This window comes from Tasmannia lanceolata, unplaced genomic scaffold, assembly GCF_043159265.1.
Source record: "Tasmannia lanceolata isolate RefF3 unplaced genomic scaffold, GAP_Taslan_0.1 ptg000002l, whole genome shotgun sequence".
Lineage (NCBI taxonomy): Eukaryota > Viridiplantae > Streptophyta > Magnoliopsida > Canellales > Winteraceae > Tasmannia > Tasmannia lanceolata.
Window position 1 is genome coordinate 17,592,059 of NW_027518679.1, and position 6,013 is coordinate 17,598,071.

Here is a 6,013-nt window from a genome sequence, read left to right on the forward strand (position 1 = left end):
TAGGTTAAGTTAAGATGCACCTATCTACTGTCCATCAATGCATAATTACTGTCCTGCAGTTTATAAGCTTTGTAATTGTAATTTGGTTAAGTTCGCCCTGTTATGAGATTTTTGTCTTTGAGTAGAACCCCTTCCTTTGCATGCTATGAGTATTTGGAGCAATTGTCTATTTCTTTTGGTACCTTCAGATGTTGGTTCTCTTTTCATTGTAAAAGTAGGCGATGAAGGCGCTAGCCGAAGCCCATCCTGTAGACACCCCATTTTGACCGTGCCTTAAACCTTCCGTTTTTGTGAGAAACCCCATCAAATCAATGAGTTAGGGTCCCAAACTTCACCCTAAGTTAGGTTAGGGTCCTAGTAAGCTCCCTGCAAAATTTTGTCGAATTCCGAGCGCGTTTGCCTAACGAGCGAGATGGGAGAATGTCTGTAGTATAAACCGCAGAAGGGGGGTGAATGTATCCTGAGAGGGGGGCGAGCTTATCCTATGGAGGACGTGCCTGTGGCAAATAAGACAAACTTGACGGGCGCGCCATATCAAATTTCCGCGCGCCCATCAAGTAGTCGTGCCATTATCCTTTTTCATCTTTACCTATAAATATTGGTTTTTCTCTTATTTTCGAGAGAGGAAGAAAAAATTTCCGTCTGTTTAGAGAGAGAGAGAGAGTGAGAAAAGAGAGAAACCTAGTGAGAGAAACTAGATCTCGTTCTCCGATCGTCTTCTCCGGTGAAAATTCCGGCCCAAAGCTTCGGCTGAGATCATTTCCTATTCTTCCTCCTACTCTTCTTCTTCTTCCTTCTCCGGCAGATCTTCATTTGCCGGCGGGTCTGAGCTCCGGCAAGCTCATCTTCTCCGATCTAAAGTCCTAAACCACTGATCTGTGCATTCTTTTCATTTTTTTTTTTAGAAACCCTAGATTTAGCTTAGGAAACCTTGTGTTTTACGTTCTAATACTCAAATCTGGACATCTCACTCTTCGATCTAAGATTTCCCCCAAATTTCTAGAGAGAGAAGCTCTGATATTTCTAAGGAAAGAGAGAGAGAGATCGGATCTCGTTTAAAAAAAATTTGTTGTCGATCTTCTTCTTCGGTTAACTCAGGCGAGCTCCGGCCTTCCATTTTGCTGTCGCTTCTTCGATTTTCTCGTCATCAATCACGAGAAGAGCTCTGAGTAACAGGTTAGATCATTGTTTTATCAGCTATTCTACTTTTGTTTTACTTATAGATCCTTCAGTTTTGATCGATTTTTTTAAAAATAATAATAATAATAAATAAATTAGCAAGGTAAATCACAAATGATTTTCAAGTAACTCCAATGCTATTATCTTTTTCTTTGATTTATTTAAATTGCTATGACATGCTTGTGATTTTTTAATATTTTGCTAGGATAGATGAGATGATTATAAATAATTTCTTTACTTATTTATCTGTAAAAGTCACCGTTGAGTAATTTTAAATTCTGTAATGATTTGAGTCCTGTTAATTAGGATCTTTTGTGTTTTTTTTGTTCATCTTGTTTTGAATTTAGAGCGTAACTTATGAGAGAAATTTCATATCAATGCAAAACATTTGGTTTATAAATTAGGAGCAAATTATGGTGTTCGAATTGCTTACCTTAGGGCTCAGTTCATGTTGAGGCTTTTATTTGGAATGTATTAAAATGGAAATTAATTTTGGTTGAAATATTAGACATGAATCTTCTGTCTAAAACCTGCTGTTCATATCAAAATATTTTATGAGCTTTATTTGCTTAGTCTGATGCTGTTCTTCAGTAGTCTTGATGTATCAAGTGATAGGATTTTTCTTAATATTTCAATTGTATTTGATTCATTTATAGCCTTTAGTTGACTGGTGATGTGCTCTCTGTTATTTTGTAAAGAAAAAGATATTCGAATAGGTAATTTCTATTATACATGGCCTCAGGAAGTTCCCTTTGTTGTTGAGATTATCATGTCATGCATGTCATGTTTGGTAATCACGTAAATTTAATAGAGTCTTCAGTTGATAAGGGAGCCTGCTAGTACTGAGATAGTTATGTACTCCCAATGATGTTGCAAGATTATTAAACTAACACCCTGAAGGTGCAAATGAATTTTGTCAGCCACAGCTGTCAAGATTTCAGTACTTCTATTGCTTTTCTTTTCTTTTGGGGGATAATAAAAGGGTGAGGAGCTTTTTACCATTACGGAATATGAATGGGGGTTTATCAGGGCTAATAGTTAATGAAGACCATTTTGCTTTTGTTTTGAAAACTTCTTCAATTAGACAGTTCTCATCCATGTTGTCAAAATCCTGTTTTTATTCTATTGATGACAAAGACAGCTGCTTGTCTATGTCTCGTTTTTTTTTATAACAGGTGATGATTCTTCCATGTGAGTGTCTTGTGATAGTGGTGTTAAGAAGATTTTTTCTAATAGTTGTATATGCTGTAGAGGTGGGACTGTGAAAATTATTTTGTGAGCTTATATTTTCAGTGTGTTGATAAATAAAAAATGAAGTGAATTTGGGACAACTTGTAAAATATATATATAGCTACTAAGATGTGGAAAGTTAATGTCTGAAGAATAAGAGAAATCACATGGTTATGTTCTTATTGTCTTTACATTGGTTAGAAAGACTGGAAGAGTGCAAGCAATTAAGGAAATGCGGCTGGTGTAATAAGAGGCTGACATTTGTACTACATTAAATTTTGAAATATCTGAATTGTTATATGCTGTTGATTGTAGCTGCTACCTGTTTATTCTTATAATTTTAATTGTTTGGTGGTGTATATTGACTATATAAGTGGTTGAATAAAAAGTTTATAGTGTTATAAAATTTTTGGTTCATGTTAGTATCAGGCCATGTATTTCAGTCATATTAAGTCAATGCTTCTCATGTATGGTGATTATTTATATTCTGCTTTTGAGTACGCTATATCATTCTATAATTACAAATTGGTTAGGTATGATTTTTCATTGATTCCTTACCGGTGATTGTTTGAGTCTTTTGGCTGATCTTCACATCCAACATTTCTTTGAAATTTGGTCCTAATTTTTTATGTTCAGTTTTTCTAGTAAGGCTGGGTAACATAAGAGGCATAGTTGAATATTTTGTCTTAATTTTTTGTCCAAGTTCTCCCCTGTCTCTAGCATATTTCTGAATGAATACAAGGAGATGTCCTTGTCATGAGTACCTGGTTATCAGGGTGTATATGTGGGATGTAGATGTAGTTTTTTTTTTATATATAAGACTTTAAAATTCTGGAAATTTAGAGGTACATCCAACTTATGTATTCCTTGAATAGTATTTTATCACTGTGAATCCCTTGTTTAATCGTGACTTTGTATTTTGGCATGAGTGGTGCCTGCTATTAGAGTCTCTTGCATATTTGGTATTCCTTCTAGCTGAAGACAATGTTAATATAATTGATTTCTTATTGTTTGATTAAGCTTTATGTTTAACTAATTGATAAATAGGTTGTGTATGGAATATTTAGGATGATAAGGTTTAGTTTATGAATCATTAGAAAAATCCTTGAATTGATTGAAGTTAGGTTTATGAGTAATAATTATAAGAGAAATGAATAGTCAAATTTAGCAAAAGAAAATCAAATGAAAATTATTATTCCAGAATGATAAAATTGTCATTAGTGGTTTGAGTAATTCCTATTCTCACATTTTACTTGCTCTGAGTTATAGCTTACTATTAAGATATAACTTTATCTTCCAATTTACAGTTTGTAGAGGTTGCTTATCTTGATAGCTACACTATACATAAATTCCAAGTGATGAAATTTTTTTATAGGTTGGCAAGTAATGCAAGTCTGCCTAGTTAATTGCTAGATGTAAAATGTTTATCCAAAATAAGAGAATGGGGTGTTCTTTGCTTGTGAGAAGTAATGATTTCATTAGAAATGGTTTGAGTCACTCATGCATTTGTACATGGCGAATGGCCATTTGATGAGTGGCAGCCCTCACAATTTTCATATACACAGTCCTCTTATAGTTATGATATTGTAGCAACCATCTTTTTACTTTGCTAATGGAGATCTCTCATTTCTGCCCTGTTGTGCCATTGGTTTAGCTCATTTTAAGCACATAACTGCTGTCCTGTATTATATATATCTGCTGCCCATTGGTTGTTTCACAAATACATAATTGGTGTCCGCTGATGATTCATCGCTTGTTGCCCATTGATATGTGTAATTGTTGCTCTTTGGAAATGGATCACATACACATGATCGAGGTTTATTATTGCTCCCTATTTGCTGTCCAATGGCTTTAAAATGAGAAAATCATTTTCTTTGTCTTGATAAATATATAGAAAAAAAACTGAATAAAGAGTACTTTGAAATAAAATTTGAGAAGATTTTGATAAGGATTTCCAAAATTAAGCTTATAGTCCAGTACTTATAAATTTAATACTTCTCTTTCATACTAAGCTTTGAGTTAGGGTTCGAAGACAGTAATAAATGGATTGTTCAGGTGAGATTATCTCAAAGCTTATTATACTCATTCCTTTTTATTTAAATAAATTGTTTAATAGGAAGAAGGAGATCAGATGACTACTCTATTCGATATTATCGACATGAGTACTGTCTGATTTCAAGGCGGGATATAGAAATATTATCATGTGTATATGATATCAGATGATTACTTTAGCATCATCTGATTTCATCCCCATATTGGGGTGGTGTTTGTGGTTGGGCATAGAAGTGTTTGATATTGCTTTCTTTTACTTTATTAGGCTATCCAGCGGCTGGTCTGGACTAATTAATGTTATTTATCATTTTATGATTGCTATAAATTGTGTATTCTTTTTATTGAAAATTCTTCTTTGCTTAGCACTTGATTTATTTTTATAAGAATAGAATGGAATTTGTGATTATCTAGTAGCATTTTCTTCTCTCTTTGATAGACTAACACAGTCTTATAGAATTCTGTTAAAATTCTTTAGATACTAGAATCCCCTCTCATTGCGAGGGCTATAAAGGAGTCATCCCGAGCCCATTATTTTAGAGGACTTGCATAGTCCTAGTAGTGTTTTCCCTTCTAATCTTTTCTTTATTTTATGAGACTGTTTAAATCTTTCAGGTTTCTTTCCTTTATCATTTCAAGCCCATCTCTAGGAGACTTGCCCAGTCTTGCTAGCATTTTTTCTCTATCTCATCTCTGTGCTTAGGAGACTTGCCTAGTCTCATTAGCAATTTTTCTCTATCCTACCTCTGTGTCTAAGAGACTTACCCAGTCTCATTCTCTTGCTAAACCTCCTCTTTGTGCGTCGTTTAGTTTTGGGAGAACACCTTACTCGGCTTGGCAACATACCCCTACCCTTATGGGTATTGGGTTGCACATTTGTTGCACCCTAGGGCTAGGTAGCTGTCCGGCCCGACTTGGTATTTTACCTTTACCAAATATGCACAAGGTCTCTTTTTCCTTATTACTTGTGAGCTTTATCTTAGTTTGATAGTCCACTAGCATAGGAATCCGTCCTTAGTCTAGGGAGTCAGTCCTATCATCATAGGGGTTAGATTTCTTTCCAACCTCTCATCATATCATGTTTTTTCTATCCGCTCTTGCAAGGTATAGGATGCTGTCCAACCCTCGCAGAGTCATATTTCTGTCTTTTTCCCCCGCAAAGCATAGGATGCTGTCCGACCTTTGCGGGATTCCAGGAGTCTATCCTCCCCTTATGATGATAGGATTCAATCCTCTTGTGTCAAAAACTCAAAAAAAAAAAAAACACTATAAAATAACCAAAACATCAAAAACATCTAAAAAACCAAAAATCTTAAAAATCTTTAGTCAGTAAGAGAGTAGTTAGGAAATTCTGTTTCCGAACTACGTTGGCTTGATCCCTTTCCATAGGGTACGTAGTGCAGCTTGGGATTCACATCCCAAGTCCAGCCAAACCTTTAAAAAAAAGAGCATTTCAAACCTTTCAAAATTACAAAAATATTCAAACCCTTTTCAAAAAGATCTTCCCCTAGAGTTAGGAGTCTGTCCTGGCTATTTAGGATGTTTTAGAGTTAGG